This window comes from Mesoplodon bidens (assembly GCF_964165515.1).
Source record: "Mesoplodon bidens genome assembly, contig: HAP1_SCAFFOLD_59, whole genome shotgun sequence".
Lineage (NCBI taxonomy): Eukaryota > Metazoa > Chordata > Mammalia > Artiodactyla > Ziphiidae > Mesoplodon > Mesoplodon bidens.
Window position 1 is genome coordinate 309,497 of NW_027671484.1, and position 21,487 is coordinate 330,983.

Genomic DNA, 21,487 nt, shown 5'->3' on the forward strand with positions numbered 1-21,487 from the left:
TGACAGCTGGATGTGGCATACGGCTGGACACTTGGGACTGAGAGGATTGGTGAGATTGGGTGAGCAAATGCAGACCCTTTAAAGCAAAAATGCATGGCCCCCATTCTATGGGTCCCAACTCTCCATGTTGAAGGGAATATTACTACAGCTATAACATGTACGGGAAACCTAGAGAATGGACACATTGTGAATACAAAAGGTTTCTAAAACTCAACGAGTAGTCCCTCTCCTGGTGCTCCGGTTTGACTTTCCAACTGCTTTACTATCAATCTCCCAACTTGGAGAGACAACCCCTTTAACCTCGTGGTTCGCAGAGGTTGCCAATTTGGCAGAGGATGGAAGGGAAGAGGGAGAACCAATGAGAGAGTAGCTGTTAGGCATTTGGACGGGCACATGTCACTCTAATTTCCCGGCAGGAAGAAGAATTAACCAGAGTCTCAGCCACCCACTGGGAACCAGTATAGGTCCTGAACCAAAATTTTGGACTTGCGTACAGCTCACAAAAAACGAGTTGAAAAATGGAGCTCAGGGGCACAGCAATTCACAAACTGGAAGAGTAATAAAGGACAACTATCTTCCAGAAATCTGTTGAGGGAAGGCAACGAGGCGGACTTGAAAGCGAGGCAGAATAGCAGGAAACAGATTTCAAGAGGTACGTTTGAATCGCCTTTAAAGCACAGGAAGAGGGGCACAACTTCGACAATGACGCACTTGGCCAAAAAGGGCGTATGCGTTTTCTCCTGAATATATTCAGGAGAAAACACATACTCCATTTTCGGCCAAGCAAGCAAGGGGGCAATGCAAATCTGCACTACAAAGAAGTATCACTGCCCACCGGTCAAAAGGGACATCCACAAATGTGTAAAAACCCGAAAGGCAAGACAGGCCCTGGAGAACAGGGAGCCTTGTTATGCTGATGGGCGGGATGTAAATTGCCAACTGCCTCACTGGAGGAGTGCATTGCGTTCCCTAAAACAAGTAAACAACAGAGCTACAAAGCCAAGGGCACTTCCAGTCTAGGGAATATACCTTGGGAAAACTGAAAATCAATAAGACAGAGCCACGCCCAAATTTAGGGCTGCACTGCTTACAAGAACCTCAACTTGGGTACACCTTAAATATCCCAGGAAATATAAAAATGGTTCAAAAAACTGTGGTATTTATGTACGTTGGAATATCCCTCAGCCATGAAATCAATGTCATAAGACCAGGAGGAGAAAAGTGAGTGGATTCAGGTACGATGATTCTAAGTGAAATAAGTCCCACAGAAAAAGAAACTTATCATAAGATATCACTTATGAAGATCCTGTAAACATGGCTACACATGAACTGAGTTAGGAAAGAGAACAGAGTCTCACATTTAGAAAACACTCTTATGCCTGCTTAAAGGGAAAGGAGAGGTGGGGTGATGCATAAAACCAGAGTTTGATATAAGCACAGGTACCATTGCTAAAACCAACTGTGGAATAGACAAGACCTACACCTTCCTCAGTGAAAGGGACTCAAAACCCCATATTTCCCGCAGAGGAATAGATCTGACTAGTAAGAATCTTAAAACCTATATATTGATATGTCTCTGTAAGGGAATCAAGTGTGTCTAGACTGGCATAAACATGGCAGCGAGAATCAGCTCGAACCCACTATAAAAAGGAATTTCAAAAAAAAAACCAAAAAACAGGGAAATTCTTTCCATTTCCTTCAGGGTCTCTGATGAAACCTGGAATGACCCTATCTACAATGACAGCTGGATGTGTCATAAGGCTGGACACTTGGGACTGAGAGGATTGTTGAGATTGGGTGAGCAAATGCAGACCCTTTAAAGCAAAAATGCATGGCCCCCATTCCATGGGTCCCAACTCTCCATGTTGAAGGGAATATTACTACAGCTATATCATGTACGGGAAACCTAGAGAATGGACACACTGTGAATACAAAAGGTTTCTAAAACTCAACGTGTAGTCCCTCTCCTGGTGCTCCGGTTTGACTTTCCCACTGCTTTACTATCAATCTCCCAACTTGGAGAGACAACCCCTTTAACCTCCTGGTTCGCACAGGTTGCCAATTTGGCAGAGGATGGAAGGGAAGAGGGAGAACCAATGAGAGAGTAGCTGTTAGGCATTTGGACGGGCACATGTCTCTCTAATTTCCCGGCAGGAAGAAGAATTAACCAGAGTGTCAGGCACCCACCGGGAACCAGTATAGGTCCTGAACCAAAATTTTGGACTTGCGTACAGCTCACAAAAAACGAGTTGAAAAATGGAGCTCAGGGGCACAGCAATTCACAAACTGGCAGAGTAATAAAGGACAACTATCGTCCAAAAATCTGTTGAGGGAAGGCAACGAGGCGGACTTGAACGCGAGGCAGAATAGCAGGAAACAGATTTCAAGAGGTACGTTGGAATCGCCTTTAAAGCACAGGAAGAGGGGCACAACTTCGACAATGACGCACTTGGCCATAAAGGGCGTATGCTTTTTCACCTGAATATATTCAGGAGAAAACGCATACGCCCCTTTTGGCCAAGCAAGCACGCGGGCAATGCAAATCTGCACTACAAAGAAGTATCACTTCCCACCAGTCAAAACGGACATCCACAAATGTGTAAAAACCAGAAAGGCAAGACAGGCCCTGGAGAACAGGGAGCCTTGTTATGCTGATGGGCGGGATGTAAATTGCCAGCTGCCTCACTGGAGGAGTGCATTTGCTTCCCTAAAACAAGTAAACAACAGAGCTACAGAGCCAAGGGCACTTCCAGTCTAGGGAATATACCTTGGGAAAACTGAAAATCAATAAGACAGAGACACCCCCAAATTTAGGGCTGCACTGCTTACAAGAACCTCAACTTGGGTACACCTTAAATATCCCAGGAAATATAAAAATGGTTCAAAAAACTGTGGTATTTATGTTCGATGGAATATCCCTCAGCCATGAAATCAATGTCATAAGATCAGGAGGAGCAAAGTGAGTGGATTCAGGTACGATGATTCTAAGTGAAATAAGTCACACAGAAAAAGAAACTTATCATAAGATATCACTTATGAAGATCCTGTAATCATGGCTACACATGAACTGAGTTAGGAAAGAGAACAGAGTCTCACATTTAGAAAACACTCTTATGCCTGCATAAGGGGAAAGGAGACGTGGGGTGATGCATAAAACCAGAGTTTGATATAAGCACAGGTACCATTTCTAAAACCAACTGTGGAATAGACAAGACCTACACCTTCCTCAGTGAAAGGGACTCAAAACCCCATATTTCCCGCAGAGGAATAGATCTGACTAGTAAGAATCTTAAAACCTATGTATTGATATGTCTCTGTAAGGGAATCAAGTGTGTCTAGACTGGCATAAACATGACAGCGAGAATCAGCTCAAACCCTCTATAAAAAGGAATTTCAAAAACAAAACCAAAAAACAGGGAAATTCTTTACATTTCCTTCAGGGTCTCTGATGAAACCTGGAATGACCCTATCTACAATGACAGCTGGATGTGGCATACGGCTGGACACTTGGGACTGAGAGGATTGGTGAGATTGGGTGAGCAAATGCAGACCCTTTAAAGCAAAAATGCATGGCCCCCATTCTATGGGTCCCAACTCTCCATGTTGAAGGGAATATTACTACAGCTATAACATGTACGGGAAACCTAGAGAATGGACACATTGTGAATACAAAAGGTTTCTAAAACTCAACGAGTAGTCCCTCTCCTGGTGCTCCGGTTTGACTTTCCAACTGCTTTACTATCAATCTCCCAACTTGGAGAGACAACCCCTTTAACCTCGTGGTTCGCAGAGGTTGCCAATTTGGCAGAGGATGGAAGGGAAGAGGGAGAACCAATGAGAGAGTAGCTGTTAGGCATTTGGACGGGCACATGTCACTCTAATTTCCCGGCAGGAAGAAGAATTAACCAGAGTCTCAGCCACCCACTGGGAACCAGTATAGGTCCTGAACCAAAATTTTGGACTTGCGTACAGCTCACAAAAAACGAGTTGAAAAATGGAGCTCAGGGGCACAGCAATTCACAAACTGGAAGAGTAATAAAGGACAACTATCTTCCAGAAATCTGTTGAGGGAAGGCAACGAGGCGGACTTGAAAGCGAGGCAGAATAGCAGGAAACAGATTTCAAGAGGTACGTTTGAATCGCCTTTAAAGCACAGGAAGAGGGGCACAACTTCGACAATGACGCACTTGGCCAAAAAGGGCGTATGCGTTTTCTCCTGAATATATTCAGGAGAAAACACATACTCCATTTTCGGCCAAGCAAGCAAGGGGGCAATGCAAATCTGCACTACAAAGAAGTATCACTGCCCACCGGTCAAAAGGGACATCCACAAATGTGTAAAAACCCGAAAGGCAAGACAGGCCCTGGAGAACAGGGAGCCTTGTTATGCTGATGGGCGGGATGTAAATTGCCAACTGCCTCACTGGAGGAGTGCATTGCGTTCCCTAAAACAAGTAAACAACAGAGCTACAAAGCCAAGGGCACTTCCAGTCTAGGGAATATACCTTGGGAAAACTGAAAATCAATAAGACAGAGCCACGCCCAAATTTAGGGCTGCACTGCTTACAAGAACCTCAACTTGGGTACACCTTAAATATCCCAGGAAATATAAAAATGGTTCAAAAAACTGTGGTATTTATGTACGTTGGTATATCCCTCAGCCATGAAATCAATGTCATAAGACCAGGAGGAGAAAAGTGAGTGGATTCAGGTACGATGATTCTAAGTGAAATAAGTCCCACAGAAAAAGAAACTTATCATAAGATATCACTTATGAAGATCCTGTAAACATGGCTACACATGAACTGAGTTAGGAAAGAGAACAGAGTCTCACATTTAGAAAACACTCTTATGCCTGCTTAAAGGGAAAGGAGAGGTGGGGTGATGCATAAAACCAGAGTTTGATATAAGCACAGGTACCATTGCTAAAACCAACTGTGGAATAGACAAGTCCTACACCTTCCTCAGTGAAAGGGACTCAAAACCCCATATTTCCCGCAGAGGAATAGATCTGACTAGTAAGAATCTTAAAACCTATATATTGATATGTCTCTGTAAGGGAATCAAGTGTGTCTAGACTGGCATAAACATGGCAGCGAGAATCAGCTCGAACCCACTATAAAAAGGAATTTCAAAAAAAAAACCAAAAAACAGGGAAATTCTTTCCATTTCCTTCAGGGTCTCTGATGAAACCTGGAATGACCCTATCTACAATGACAGCTGGATGTGTCATAAGGCTGGACACTTGGGACTGAGAGGATTGTTGAGATTGGGTGAGCAAATGCAGACCCTTTAAAGCAAAAATGCATGGCCCCCATTCCATGGGTCCCAACTCTCCATGTTGAAGGGAATATTACTACAGCTATATCATGTACGGGAAACCTAGAGAATGGACACACTGTGAATACAAAAGGTTTCTAAAACTCAACGTGTAGTCCCTCTCCTGGTGCTCCGGTTTGACTTTCCCACTGCTTTACTATCAATCTCCCAACTTGGAGAGACAACCCCTTTAACCTCCTGGTTCGCACAGGTTGCCAATTTGGCAGAGGATGGAAGGGAAGAGGGAGAACCAATGAGAGAGTAGCTGTTAGGCATTTGGACGGGCACATGTCTCTCTAATTTCCCGGCAGGAAGAAGAATTAACCAGAGTGTCAGGCACCCACCGGGAACCAGTATAGGTCCTGAACCAAAATTTTGGACTTGCGTACAGCTCACAAAAAACGAGATGAAAAATGGAGCTCAGGGGCACAGCAATTCACAAACTGGCAGAGTAATAAAGGACAACTATCGTCCAAAAATCTGTTGAGGGAAGGCAACGAGGCGGACTTGAACGCGAGGCAGAATAGCAGGAAACAGATTTCAAGAGGTACGTTGGAATCGCCTTTAAAGCACAGGAAGAGGGGCACAACGTCGACAATGACGCACTTGGCCATAAAGGGCGTATGCTTTTTCACCTGAATATATTCAGGAGAAAACGCATACGCCCCTTTTGGCCAAGCAAGCACGCAGGCAATGCAAATCTGCACTACAAAGAAGTATCACTTCCCACCAGTCAAAACAGACATCCACAAATGTGTAAAAACCAGAAAGGCAAGACAGGCCCTGGAGAACAGGGAGCCTTGTTATGCTGATGGGCGGGATGTAAATTGCCAACTGCCTCACTGGAGGAGTGCATTCCGTTGCCTAAAACAAGTAAACAACAGAGCTACAAAGCCAAGGGCACTTGCAGTCTAGTGAATATACCTTGGGAAAACTGAAAATCAATAAGACAGAGCCACCCCCAAATTTAGGGCTGCACTGCTTACAAGAACCTCAACTTGGGCACACCTTAAATAGCCCAGGAAATATAAAAATGGTTCAAAAAAATGTGGTATTTATGTACGATGGAATATCCCTCAGCCATGAAATCAATGTCATAAGACCAGGAGCAGCAAAGTGAGTGGATTCAGGTACGATGATTCTAAGTGAAATAAGTCACACAGAAAAAGAAACTTATCATAAGATATCACTTATGAAGATCCTGTAAACATGGCTACACATGAACTGAGTTAGGAAAGAGAACAGAGTCTCACATTTAGAAAACACTCTTATGCCTGCTTAAGGGGAAAGGAGAGGTGGGGTGATGCATAAAACCAGATTTTGATATAAGGAGAGGTACCGTTGCAAAAACCATCTGTGGAATAGACAAGACCTACACCTTCCTCAGTGAAAGGGACTCAAAACCCCATATTTCGCGCAGAGGAATAGATCTGACTAGTAAGAATCTTAAAACCTATATATTGATATGTCTCTGTAAGGGAATCATGTGTGTCTAGACTGGCATAAACATGACAGCGAGAATCAGCCCAAACTCTCTATAAAAAGGAATTTCAAAAACAAAACCAAAAAACAGGGAAATTCTTTCCATTTCCTTCAGGGTCTCTGATGAAACCTGGAATGACCCTATCTACAATGACAGCTGGATGGGGCATAAGGCTGGACACTTGGGACTGAGAGGATTGGTGAGATTGGGTGAGCAAATGCAGACCCTTTAAAGCAAAAATGCATGGCCCCCATTCCATGGGTCCCAACTCTCCATGTTGAAGGGAATATTACTACAGCTATAACATGTATGGGAAACCTAGAGAAGGTACACACTGTGAATACAAAAGGTTTCTAAAACTCAACGAGTCGTCCCTCTCCTGGTGACCGGTTTGACTTTCCAACTGCTTTACTATCAATCTCCCAACTTGGAGAGACAACCCCTTTAACCTCCTGGTTCGCAGAGGTTGCCAATTTGGCAGAGGATGGAAGGGAAGAGGGAGAACCAATGAGAGATTAGCTGTTAGGCATTTGGAAGGGCACATGTAACTCTAATTTCCCGGCAGGAAGAAGAATTAACCAGAGTCTCAGCCACCCACTGGGAACCAGTATAGGTCCTGAACCAAAATTTTGGACTTGCGTACAGCTCACAAAATACGAGTTGAAAAATGGAGCTCAGGGGCACAGCAATTCACAAACTGGCAGAGTAATAAAGGACAACTATCGTCCAAAAATCTGTTGAGGGAAGGCAACGAGGCAGACATGAAAGCGAGGCAGAATAGCAGGAAACAGATTTCAAGAGGTACGTTGGAATCGCCTTTAAAGCACAGGAAGAGGGGCACAACTTCGACAATGACGCACTTGGCAAAAAAGTGCGTATGCGTTTTCTCCTGAATATATACAGGAGAAAACGCATACGCCCTTTTTGGCCAAGCAAGCACGCGGGCAATGCAAGTCTGCACTACATGAAATATCACTTCCCACCGGTCAAAAGGGACATCCACAAATGTGTAAAAACCAGAAAGGCAAGACAGGCCCTGGAGAACTGGAAGCCTTGTTATGCTGATGGGCGGGATGTAAATTGCCAACTGCCTCAGTGGAGGAGTGCATTCCGTTCCCTAAAAGAAGTAAACAACAGAGCTACAAAGCCAAGGGAACTTCCAGTCTAGGGAATATACCTTGGGAAAAACGAAAATCAATAAGACAGAGCCACCCCCAAATTTAGGGCTGCACTGCTTACGAGAACCTCAACTTGGGTACACCTTAAATATCCCAGGAAATATAAAAATGGTTCAAAAAACTGTGGTATTTATGTACGATGGAATATCCCTCAGCCATGAAATCAATGTCATAAGACCAGGAGGAGCAAAGTGAGTGGATTCAGGTACGATGATTCTAAGTGAAATAAGTCACACAGAAAAAGAAACTTATCATAAGATATCACCTATGAAGATCCTGTAAACATGGCTACACATGAACTGAGTTAGGAAAGTGAACAGAGTCTCACATTTAGAAAACACTCTTATGCCCACTTAAGGGTAAAGGAGACGTGGGGTGATGCATAAAACCAGAGTTTGATATAAGCACAGGTACCATTTCTAAAACCAACTGTGGAATAGACAAGTCCTACACCTTCCTCAGTGAAAGGGACTCAAAACCCCATATTTCCCGCACAGGAATAGATCTGACTAGTAAGAATTTAAATCCTATGTATTGATATGTATCTGTAAGGGAATCAAGTGTGTCTAGACTGGCATAAACATGGCAGCGAGAATCTGCTCAAACCCACTATAAAAAGGAATTTCAAAAACAAAACCAAAAAACAGGGAAATTCTTTCCATTTCCTTCAGGGTCTCTGATGAAACCTGGAATGACCCTATCTACAATGACAGCTGGATGTGGCATAAGGCTGGACACTTGGGACTGAGAGGATTGGTGAGATTGGGTGAGCATATGCAGACCCTTTAAAGCAAAAATGCATGGCCCCCATTCCATGGGTCCCAACTCTCCATGTTGAAGGGAATATTACTACAGCTATAACATGTACGGGAAACCTAGAGAATGGACACACTGTGAATACAAAAGGTTTCTAAAACTCAACGAGTAGTCCCTCTCCTGGTGCTCCGGTTTGACTTTCCAACTGCTTTACTATCAATCTCCCAAGTTGGAGAGACAACCCCTTTAACCTCCTGGTTCTCAGAGGTTGCCAATTTGGCAGAGGATGGAAGGGAAGAGGGAGAACCAATGAGAGAGTAGCTGTTAGGCATTTGGACGGGCACATGTCACTCTAATTTCCCGGCAGGAAGAAGAATTAACCAGAGTCTCAGCCACCCACCGGGAACCAGTATAGGTCCTGAACCAAAATTTTGGACTTGCGTACAGCTCACAAAAAACGAGTTGGAAAATGGAGCTCAGGGGCACAGCAATTCACAAACTGGAAGAGTAATAAAGGACAACTATCGTCCAAAAATCTGTTGAGGGAAGGCAACGAGGCAGACTTGAAAGCGAGGCAGAATAGCAGGAAATAGATTTCAAGAGGTACGTTGGAATCGCCTTTAAAGCACAGGAAGAGGGGCACAACTTCGACAATGACTCACTTTGCGATAAAGGGCGTATGCGTTTTCTCCTGAATATATTCAGGAGAAAACGCATACGCCCTTTTTGGCCAAGCAAGCACGCGGGCAATGCAAATCTGCACTACAAAGAAGTATCACTTCCCACCGGTTAAAAGGGACATCCACAAAATGTGTAAAAACCAGAAAGGCAAGACAGGCCCTGGAGAACAGGGAGCCTTGTTATGCTGATGGGCGGGATGTAAATTGCCAGCTGCCTCACAGGAGGAGTGCATTGAGTTCCCTAAAACAAGTAAACAACAGAGCTACAGAGCCAAGGGCACTTCCAGTCTAGGGAATATACCTTGGGAAAACTGAAAATCAATAAGACAGAGGCACCCCCAAATTTATGGCTGCACTGCTTACAAGAACCTCAACTTGGGTACACCTTAAATATGCCAGGAAATATGAAAATGGTTCAAAAAATTGTGGTATTTATGTACGATGGAATATCCCTCAGCCATGAAATCAATGTCATAAGACCAGGAGGAGCAAAGTGAGTGGATTCAGGTACGATGATACTAAGTGAAATAAGTCACACAGAAAAAGAAACTTATCATAAGATATCACTTATGAAGATCCTGTAAACATGGCTACACATGAACTGAGTTAGGAAAGAGAACAGAGTCTCACATTTAGAAAACACTCTTATGCCTGCATAAGGGGAAAGGAGACGTGGGGTGATGCATAAAACCAGAGTTTGATATAAGCACAGGTACCATTTCTAAAACAAACTGTGGAATAGACAAGACCTACACCTTCCTCAGTGAAAGGGACTCAAAACCCCATATTTCCCGCAGAGGAATAGATCTGACTAGTAAGAATCTTAAAACCTATGTATTGATATGTCTCTGTAAGGGAATCAAGTGTGTCTAGACTGGCATAAACATGGCAGCGAGAATCAGCTCAAACCCTCTATAAAAAGGAATTTCAAAAACAAAACCAAAAAACAGGGAAATTCTTTCCATTTCCTTCAGGGTCTCTGATGAAACCTGGAATGACCCTATCTACAATGACAGCTGGATGTGGCATAAGGCTGGACACTTGGGACTGAGAGGATTGGTGAGATTGGGTGAGCAAATGCAGACCCTTTAAAGCAAAAATTCATGGCCCCCATTCCATGGGTCACAACTCTCCATGTTGAAGGGAATATTACTACAGCTATAACATGTACAGGAAACCTAGAGAATGGACACACTGTGAATACAAAAGGTTTCTAAAACTCAACGAGTAGTCCCTCTCCTGGTGCTCCGGTTTGACTTTCCAACTGCTTTACTATCAATCTCCCAACTTGGAGAGACAACCCCTTTAACCTCCTGGTTCGCAGAGGTTGCCAATTTGGCAGAGGATGGAACGGAAGAGGGAGAACCAATGAGAGAGTAGCTGTTAGGCATTTGGACGGGCACATGTCACTCTAATTTCCCGGCAGGAAGAAGAATTAACCAGATTCTCAGCCACCCAACGGGAACCAGTATAGGTCCTGAACCAAAATTTTGGACTTGCGTACAGCTCACAAAAAACGAGTTGAAAAATGGAGCTCAGGGGCACAGCAATTCACAAACTGGCAGAGTAATAAAGGACAACTATCGTCCAAAAATCTGTTGAGGGAAGGCAACGAGGCGGACTTGAAAGAGAGGCAGAATAGCAGGAAACAGATTTCAAGAGGTACGTTGGAATCGCCTTTAAAGCACAGGAAGAGGGGCACAACTTCGACAATGACGCACTTGGCCATAAAGGGCGTATGCGTTTTCTCCTGAATATATTCAGGAGAAAACGCATACGCCCTTTTTGGCCAAGCAAGCACGCGGGCAATGCAAATCTGCACTACAAAGAAGTATCACTTCCCACCGGTCAAAAGGGACATCCACAAAATGTGTAAAAAACAGATAGGCAAGACAGGCCCTGGAGAACAGGGAGCCTTGTTATGCTGATGGGCGGGATGTAAATTGCCAACTGCCTCACTGGAGGAGTGCATTGCGTTCCCTAAAACAAGTAAACAACAGAGCTACAGAGCCAAGGGCAGTTCCAGTCTAGGGAATATACTTTGGGAAAACTGAAAATCAATAAGACAGAGCCACCCCCATAATTAGGGCTGCACTGCTTACAAGAACCTCAACTTGGGTACACCTTAAATATCCCAGGAAATATAAAAATGGTTCAAAAAACTGTGGTATTTATGTACGATGGAATATCCCTCAGCCATGAAATCAATGTCAAAAGACCAGGAGCAGCAAAGTGAATGGATTCAGGTACGAGGATTCTAAGTGAAATAAGTCACACAGAAAAAGAAACTTATCATAAGATATCACTTATGAAGATCCCGTAAACATGGCTACACATGAACTGAGTTAGGATAAGCACAGAGTCTCAAATTTAGAAAACACTCTTATGCCTGCTTAAGGGGAAAGGAGAGGCGGGGTGATGCATAAAACCAGAGTTTGATATAAGCACAGGTACCATTTTTAAACCAACTGTGGAATAGACAAGACCTACACCTTCCTCAGTGAAAGGGACTCAAAACCCCATATTTCCCGCAGAGGAATATATCTGACTAGTAAGAATCTTAAAACCTATGTATTGATATGTCTCTGTAAGGGAATCATGTGTGTCTAGACTGGCATAAACATGACAGCGAGAATCAGCCCAAACCCTCTATAAAAAGGAATTTCAAAAACAAAACCAAAAAACAGGGAAATTCTTTCCATTTCCTTCAGGGTCTCTGATGAAACCTGGAATGACCCTATCTACAATGACAGCTGGATGGGGCATAAAGCTGGACACTTGGGACTGAGAGGATTGGTGAGATTGGGTGAGCAAATGCAGACCCTTTAAAGCAAAAATGCATGGCCCCCATTCCATGGGTCCCAACTCTCCATGTTGAAGGGAATATTACTACAGCTATAACATGTATGGGAAACCTAGAGAATGGACACACTGTGAATACAAAAGGTTTCTAAAACTCAACGAGTAGTCCCTCTCCTGGTGCTCCGGTTTGACTTTCCAACTGCTTTACTATCAATCTCCCAACTTGGAGAGACAACCCCTTTAACCTCCTGGTTCGCAGAGGTTGCCAATTTGGCAGAGGATGGAAGGGAAGAGGGAGAACCAATGAGAGATTAGCTGTTAGGCATTTGGAAGGGCACATGTCACTCTAATTTCCCGGCAGGAAGAAGAGTTAACCAGAGTCTCAGCCACCCACTGGGAAACAGTATAGGTCCTGAACCAAAATTTTGGACTTGCGTACAGCTCACAAAATACGAGTTGAAAAATGGAGCTCAGGGGCACAGCAATTCACAAACTGGCAGAGTAATAAAGGACAACTATCGTCCAAAAATCTGTTGAGGGAAGGCAACGAGGCGGACTTGAAAGCGAGGCAGAATAGCAGGAAACAGATTTCAAGAGGTACGTTGGAATCGCCTTTAAAGCACAGGAAGAGGGGCACAACTTCGACAATGACGCACTTGGCAAAAAAGTGCGTATGCGTTTTCTCCTGAATATATACAGGAGAAAACGCATTCGCCCTTTTTGGCCAAGCAAGCACGCGGGCAATGCAAGTCTGCACTACAAAGGAGTATCACTTCCCACCGGTCAAAAGGGACATCCACAAATGTGTAAAAACCAGAAAGGCAAGACAGGCCCTGGAGAACTGGGAGCCTTGTTATGCTGATGGGCGGGATGTAAATTGCCAACTGCCTCACTGGAGGAGTGCATTCCGTTCCCTAAAACAAGTAAACAACAGAGCTACAAAGCCAAGGGAACTTCCAGTCTAGGGAATATACCTTGGGAAAAACGAAAATCAATAAGACAGAGCCACCCCCAAATTTAGGGCTGCACTGCTTACGAGAACCTCAACTTGGGTACACCTTAAATATCCCAGGAAATATAAAAATGGTTCAAAAAACTGTGGTATTTATGTACGATGGAATATCCCTCAGCCATGAAATCAATGTCACAAGACCAGGAGGAGCAAAGTGAGTGGATTCAGGTACGATGATTCTAAGTGAAATAAGTCACACAGAAAAAGAAACTTATCATAAGATATCACTTATGAAGATCCTGTAAACATGGCTACACATGAACTGAGTTAGGAAAGAGAACAGAGTCTCACATTTAGAAAACACTCTTATGCCCACTTAAGGGGAAAGGAGACGTGGGGTGATGCATAAAACCAGAGTTTGATATAAGCACAGGTACCATTTCTAAAACCAACTGTGGAATAGACAAGTCCTACACCTTCCTCAGTGAAAGGGACTCAAAACCCCATATTTCCCGCACAGGAATAGATCTGACTAGTAAGAATTTAAAACCTATGTATTGATATGTCTCTGTAAGGGAATCAAGTGTGTCTAGACTGGCATAAAATGGCAGCGAGAATCTGCTCAAACCCATTATAAAAAGGAATTTCAAAAACAAAACCAAAAAACAGGGAAATTCTTTCCATTACCTTCAGGGTCTCTGATGAAACCTGGAATGACCCTATCTACAATGACAGCTGGATGTGGCATAAGGCTGGACACTTGGGACTGAGAGGATTGGTGAGATTGGGTGAACAAATGCAGACCCTTTAAAGCAAAAATGCATGGCCCCCATTCCATGGGTCCCAACTCTCCATGTTGAAGGGAATATTACTACAGCTATAACATGTACGGGAAACCTAGAGAATGGACACACTGTGAATACAAAAGGTTTCTAAAACTCAACGAGTAGTCCCTCTCCTGAGGCTCCGGTTTGACTTTCCAAATGCTTTACTATCAATCTCCCAACTTGGAGAGACAACCCCTTTAACCTCCTGGTTCGCACAGGTTGCCAATTTGGCAGAGGATGGAAGGGAAGAGGGAGAACCAATGAGAGAGTAGCTGTTAGGCATTTGGACGGGCACATGTCACTCTAATTTCCTGGCAGGAAGAAGAATTAACCAGTGTCTCAGCCACCCACCGGGAACCAGTATAGGTCCTGAACCAAAATTTTGGACTTGCGTACATCTCACAAAAAATGAGTTGAAAAATCGAGCTCAGGGGCACAGCCATTCACAAACTGGAAGAGTAATAAAGGACAACTATCGTCCAAAAATCTGTTGAGGGAAGGCAACGAGGCGGACTTGAATGCGAGGCAGAATAGCAGGAAACAGATTTCAAGAGGTACGATGGAATCGCCTTTAAAGCACAGGAAGAGGGGCACAACTTCGACAATGATGCACTTGGCCAAAAAGGGCCTGTGCGTTTTCTCCTGAATATATTCAGGAGAAAACGCATTCGCCCTTTTTGGCCAAGCAAGCACGCGGGCAATGCAAATCTGCACTACAAAGTAGTATCACTTCCCACCGGTCAAAAGGGACATCCACAAAATGTGTAAAACCCAGATAGGCAAGACAGGCCCTAGAGAACAGGGAGCCTTGATATGCTGATGGGCGGGATGTAAATTGCCAACTGCCACACTGGAGGAGTGCATTGCGTTCCCTAAAACAAGTAAACAACAGAGCTACAGAGCCAAGGGCACTTCCAGTCTAGGGAATATACCTTGGGAAAACTGAAAATCAATAAGACAGAGCCACCCCCAAAATTAGGGCTGCACTGCTTACAAGAACCTCAACTTGGGTACACCTTAAATATCCCAGGAAATATAAAAACGGTTCAAAAAACTGTGTTATTTATGTACGATGGAATATCCCTCAGCCATGAAATCAATGTCAAAAGACGAGGAGCAGCAAAGTGAGTGGATTCAGGTACGATGATTCTAAGTGAAATAAGTCACACAGAAAAAGAAACTTATCATAAGATATCACTTATGAAGATCCTGTAAACATGGCTACACATGAACTGAGTTAGGAAAGAGAACAGAGTCTCACATTTAGAAAACACTCTTATGCCTGCTTAAGGGGAAAGGAGAGGTGGGGTGATGCATAAAACCAGAGTTTGATATAAGCACAGGTACCATTGCTAAAACCAACTGTGGAATAGACAAGACCTACACCTTCCTCAGTGAAAGGGACTCAAAACCCCATATTTCCCACAGAGGAATAGATCTGACTAGTAAGAATCTTAAAACCTATATATTGATATGTCTCTGTAAGGGAATCAAGTGTGTCTAGACTGTCATAAACATGGCAGCGAGAATCAGCTCAAACCCACTATAAAAAGGAATTTCAAAAACAAAACCAAAAAACAGGGAAATTCTTTCCATTTCCTTCAGGGTCTCTGATGAAACCTGGAATGACCCTATCTACAATGACAGCTGGATGTGGCATAAGGCTGGACACTTGGGACTGAGAGGATTGGTGAGATTTGGTGAGCAAATGCAGACCCTTTAAAGCAAAAATGCATGGCCCCCATTCCATGGGTCCCAACTCTCCATGTTGAAGGGAATATTACTACAGCTATAACATGTACGGGAAACCTAGAGAATGGACACACTGTGAATACAAAAGGTTTCTAAAACTCAACGAGTAGTCTCTCTCCTGGTGCTCCGGTTTGACTTTCCAACTGCTTTACTATCAATCTCCCAACTTGGAGAGACAACCCCTTTAACCTCCTGGTTCGCACAGGTTGCCAATTTGGCAGAGGATGGAAGGGAAGAGGGAGAACCAATGAGAGAGTAGCCGTTAGGCATTTGGACGGGCACATGTCACTCTAATTTCCCTGCAGGAAGAAGAAATAAACAGAGTCTCAGCCACCCACCGGGAACCAGTATAGGTCCTGAACCAAAATTTTGGATTGCGCACAGCTCACAATAAATGAGTTGAAAAATGGAGCTCAGGGGCACAGCAATTCACAAACTGGCAGAGTAATAAAGGACAACTATCGTCCAAAAATCTGTTGAGGGAAGGCAACGAGGCGGACTTGAAAGCGAGGCAGAATAGCAGGAAACAGATTTCAAGAGGTACGTTGGATTCGCCTTTAAAGCACAGGAAGAGGGGCACAACTTCGACAATGACGCACTTGGCCATAAAGGGCGTATGCGTTTTCTCCTAAATATATTCAGGAGAAAACGCATGCGCCCCTTTTGGCCAAGCAAGCACGCGGGCAATGCAAATCTGCACTACAAAGAAGTATCACTTCCCACCGGTCAAAAGGGACATCCACAAAATGTGTAAAAACCAGAAAGGCAAGACAGGTCCTGGAGAACAGGGAGCCTTGTTATGCTGATGGGCGGGATGTAAATTGCCAACTGCCTCACTGGAGGAGTGCATTGCGTTCCCTAAAAGAAGTAAAGAACAGAGCTACAGAGCCAAGGGCAATTCCAGTCTAGGGAATATACCTTGGGAAAACTGAAAATCAATAAGACAGAGCCACCCCCAAAATTAGGGTTGCACTGCTTACAAGAACCTCAACTTGGGTACACCTTAAATATCCCAGGAAATATAAACATGGTTCAAAAAACTGTGTTATTTATGTACGATGGAATATCCCTCAGCCATGAAATCAATGTCAAAAGACGAGGAGCAGCAAAGTGAGTGGATTCAGGTACGATGATTCTAAGTGAAATAAGTCACACAGAAAAAGAAACTTATCATAAGATATCACTTATGAAGATCCTGTAAACATGGGTACACATGAACTGAGTTAGGAAAGAGAACAGAGTCTCACATTTAGAAAACACTCTTATGCCTGCTTAAGGGGAAAGGAGACGTGGGGTGATGCATAAAACCAGAGTTTGATATAAGCACCGGTACCATTTCTAAAACCAAATGTGGAATAGACAAGACCTACACCTTCCTCAGTGAAAGGGACTCAAAACCCCATATTTCCCGCAGAGGAATAGATCTGACTAGTAAGAATCTTAAAACCTATGTATTTATATGTCTCTGTAAGGGAATCAAGTGTGTCTAGACTGGCATAAACATGGCAGCGAGAATCAGCTCAAACCCACTATAAAAAGGAATTTCAAAAACAAAACCAAAAAACAGGGAAATTCTTTCCATTTCCTTCAGGGTCTCTGATGAAACCTGGAATGACCCTATCTACAATGACAGCTGGATGTGGCATAAGGCTGGACACTTGGGACTGAGAGGATTGGTGAGATTTGGTGAGCAAATGCAGACCCTTTAAAGCAAAAATGCATGGCCCCCATTCCATGGGTCCCAACTCTCCATGTTGAAGGGAATATTACTACAGCTATAACATGTACGGGAAACCTAGAGAATGGACACACTGTGAATACAAAAGGTTTCTAAAACTCAACGAGTAGTCTCTCTCCTGGTGCTCCGGTTTGACTTTCCAACTGCTTTACTATCAATCTCCCAACTTGGAGAGACAACCCCTTTAACCTCCTGGTTCGCACAGGTTGCCAATTTGGCAGAGGATGGAAGGGAAGAGGGAGAACCAATGAGAGAGTAGCTGTTAGGCATTTGGACGGGCACATGTCACTCTAATTTCCCGGCAGGAAGAAGAATTAAACAGAGTCTCAGCCACCCACCGGGAACCAGTATAGGTCCTGAACCAAAATTTTGGACTTGCGCACAGCTCACAATAAATGAGTTGAAAAATCGAGCTCAGGGGCACAGCAATTCACAAACTGGCAGAGTAATAAAGGACAACTATCGTCCAAAAATCTGTTGAGGGAAGGCAACGAGGCGGACTTGAAAGCGAGGCAGAATAGCAGGAAACAGATTTCAAGAGGTACGTTGGAATCGCCTTTAAAGCACAGGAAGAGGGGCACAACTTCGACAATGACGCACTTGGCCATAAAGGGCGTATGCGTTTTCTCCTAAATATATTCAGGAGAAAACGCATGCGCCCCTTTTGGCCAAGCAAGCACGCGGGCAATGCAAATCTGCACTACAAAGAAGTATCACTTCCCACCGGTCAAAAGGGACATCCACAAAATGTGTAAAAACCAGAAAGGCAAGACAGGTCCTGGAGAACAGGGAGCCTTGTTATGCTGATGGGCGGGATGTAAATTGCCAACTGCCTCACTGGAGGAGTGCATTGCGTTCCCTAAAAGAAGTAAAGAACAGAGCTACAGAGCCAAGGGCAATTCCAGTCTAGGGAATATACCTTGGGAAAACTGAAAATCAATAAGACAGAGCCACCCCCAAAATTAGGGCTGCACTGCTTACAAGAACCTCAACTTGGGTACACCTTAAATATCCCAGGAAATATAAACATGGTTCAAAAAACTGTGGTATTTATGTACGATGGAATATCCCTCAGCCATGAAATCAATGTCAAAAGACCAGGAGCAGCAAAGTGAATGGATTCAGGTACGATGATTCTAAGTGAAATAAGTCACACAGAAAAAGAAACTTATCATAAGATATCACTTATGAAGATCCTGTAAACATGGCTACACATGAACTGAGTTAGGAAAGAGAACAGAGTCTCACATTTAGAAAACACTCTTATGCCTGCTTAAGGGGAAAGGAGACGTGGGGTGATGCATAAAACCAGAGTTTGATATAAGCACCGGTACCATTTCTAAAACCAAATGTGGAATAGACAAGACCTACACCTTCCTCAGTGAAAGGGACTCAAAACCCCATATTTCCCACAGAGGAATAGATCTGACTAGTAAGAATCTTAAAACCTATGTATTTATATGTCTCTGTAAGGGAATCAAGTGTGTCTAGACTGGCATAAACATGGCAGCGAGAATCAGCTCAAACCCACTATAAAAAGGAATTTCAAAAACAAAACCAAAAAACAGGGAAATTCTTTCCATTTCCTTCAGGGTCTCTGATGAAACCTGGAATGACCCTATCTACAATGACAGCTGGATGTGGCATAAGGCTGGACACTTGGGACTGAGAGGATTGGTGAGATTTGGTGAGCAAATGCAGACCCTTTAAAGCAAAAATGCATGGCCCCCATTCCATGGGTCCCAACTCTCCATGTTGAAGGGAATATTACTACAGCTATAACATGTACGGGAAACCTAGAGAATGGACACACTGTGAATACAAAAGGTTTCTAAAACTCAACGAGTAGTCTCTCTCCTGGTGCTCCGGTTTGACTTTCCAACTGCTTTACTATCAATCTCCCAACTTGGAGAGACAACCCCTTTAACCTCCTGGTTCGCACAGGTTGCCAATTTGGCAGAGGATGGAAGGGAAGAGGGAGAACCAATGAGAGAGTAGCTGTTAGGCATTTGGACGGGCACATGTCACTCTAATTTCCCGGCAGGAAGAAGAATTAAACAGAGTCTCAGCCACCCACCGGGAACCAGTATAGGTCCTGAACCAAAATTTTGGACTTGCGCACAGCTCACAATAAATGAGTTGAAAAATCGAGCTCAGGGGCACAGCAATTCACAAACTGGCAGAGTAATAAAGGACAACTATCGTCCAAAAATCTGTTGAGGGAAGGCAACGAGGCGGACTTGAAAGCGAGGCAGAATAGCAGGAAACAGATTTCAAGAGGTACGTTGGAATCGCCTTTAAAGCACAGGAAGAGGGGCACAACTTCGACAATGACGCACTTGGCCATAAAGGGCGTATGCGTTTTCTCCTAAATATATTCAGGAGAAAACGCATGCGCCCCTTTTGGCCAAGCAAGCACGCGGGCAATGCAAATCTGCACTACAAAGAAGTATCACTTCCCACCGGTCAAAAGGGACATCCACAAAATGTGTAAAAACCAGAAAGGCAAGACAGGTCCTGGAGAACAGGGAGCCTTGTTATGCTGATGGGCGGGATGTAAATTGCCAACTGCCTCACTGGAGGAGTGCATTGCGTTCCCTAAAAGAAGTAAAGAACAGAGCTACAGAGCCAAGGGCAATTCCAGTCTAGGGAATATACCTTGGGAAAACTGAAAATCAATAAGACAGAGCCACCCCCAAAATTAGGGCTGCACTGCTTACAAGAACCTCAACTTGGGTACACCTTAAATATCCCAGGAAATATAAACATGGTTCAAAAAACTGTGGTATTTATGTACGATGGAATATCCCTCAGCCATGAAATCAATGTCAAAAGACCAGGAGCAGCAAAGTGAATGGATTCAGGTACGATGATTCTAAGTGAAATAAGTCACACAGAAAAAGAAACTTATCATAAGATATCACTTATGAAGATCCTGTAAACATGGCTACACATGAACTGAGTTAGGAAAGAGAACAGAGTCTCACATTTAGAAAACACTCTTATGCCTGCTTAAGGGGAAAGGAGACGTGGGGTGATGCATAAAACCAGAGTTTGATATAAGCACCGGTACCATTTCTAAAACCAAATGTGGAATAGACAAGACCTACACCTTCCTCAGTGAAAGGGACTCAAAACCCCATATTTCCCACAGAGGAATAGATCTGACTAGTAAGAATCTTAAAACCTATGTATTTATATGTCTCTGTAAGGGAATCAAGTGTGTCTAGACTGGCATAAACATGGCAGCGAGAATCAGCTCAAACCCACTATAAAAAGGAATTTCAAAAACAAAACCAAAAAACAGGGAAATTCTTTCCATTTCCTTCAGGGTCTCTGATGAAACCTGGAATGACCCTATCTACAATGACAGCTGGATGTGGCATAAGGCTGGACACTTGGGACTGAGAGGATTGGTGAGATTTGGTGAGCAAATGCAGACCCTTTAAAGCAAAAATGCATGGCCCCCATTCCATGGGTCCCAACTCTCCATGTTGAAGGGAATATTACTACAGCTATAACATGTACGGGAAACCTAGAGAATGGACACACTGTGAATACAAAAGGTTTCTAAAACTCAACGAGTAGTCTCTCTCCTGGTGCTCCGGTTTGACTTTCCAACTGCTTTACTATCAATCTCCCAACTTGGAGAGACAACCCCTTTAACCTCCTGGTTCGCACAGGTTGCCAATTTGGCAGAGGATGGAAGGGAAGAGGGAGAACCAATGAGAGAGTAGCTGTTAGGCATTTGGACGGGCACATGTCACTCTAATTTCCCGGCAGGAAGAAGAATTAAACAGAGTCTCAGCCACCCACCGGGAACCAGTATAGGTCCTGAACCAAAATTTTGGACTTGCGCACAGCTCACAATAAATGAGTTGAAAAATCGAGCTCAGGGGCACAGCAATTCACAAACTGGCAGAGTAATAAAGGACAACTATCGTCCAAAAATCTGTTGAGGGAAGGCAACGAGGCGGACTTGAAAGCGAGGCAGAATAGC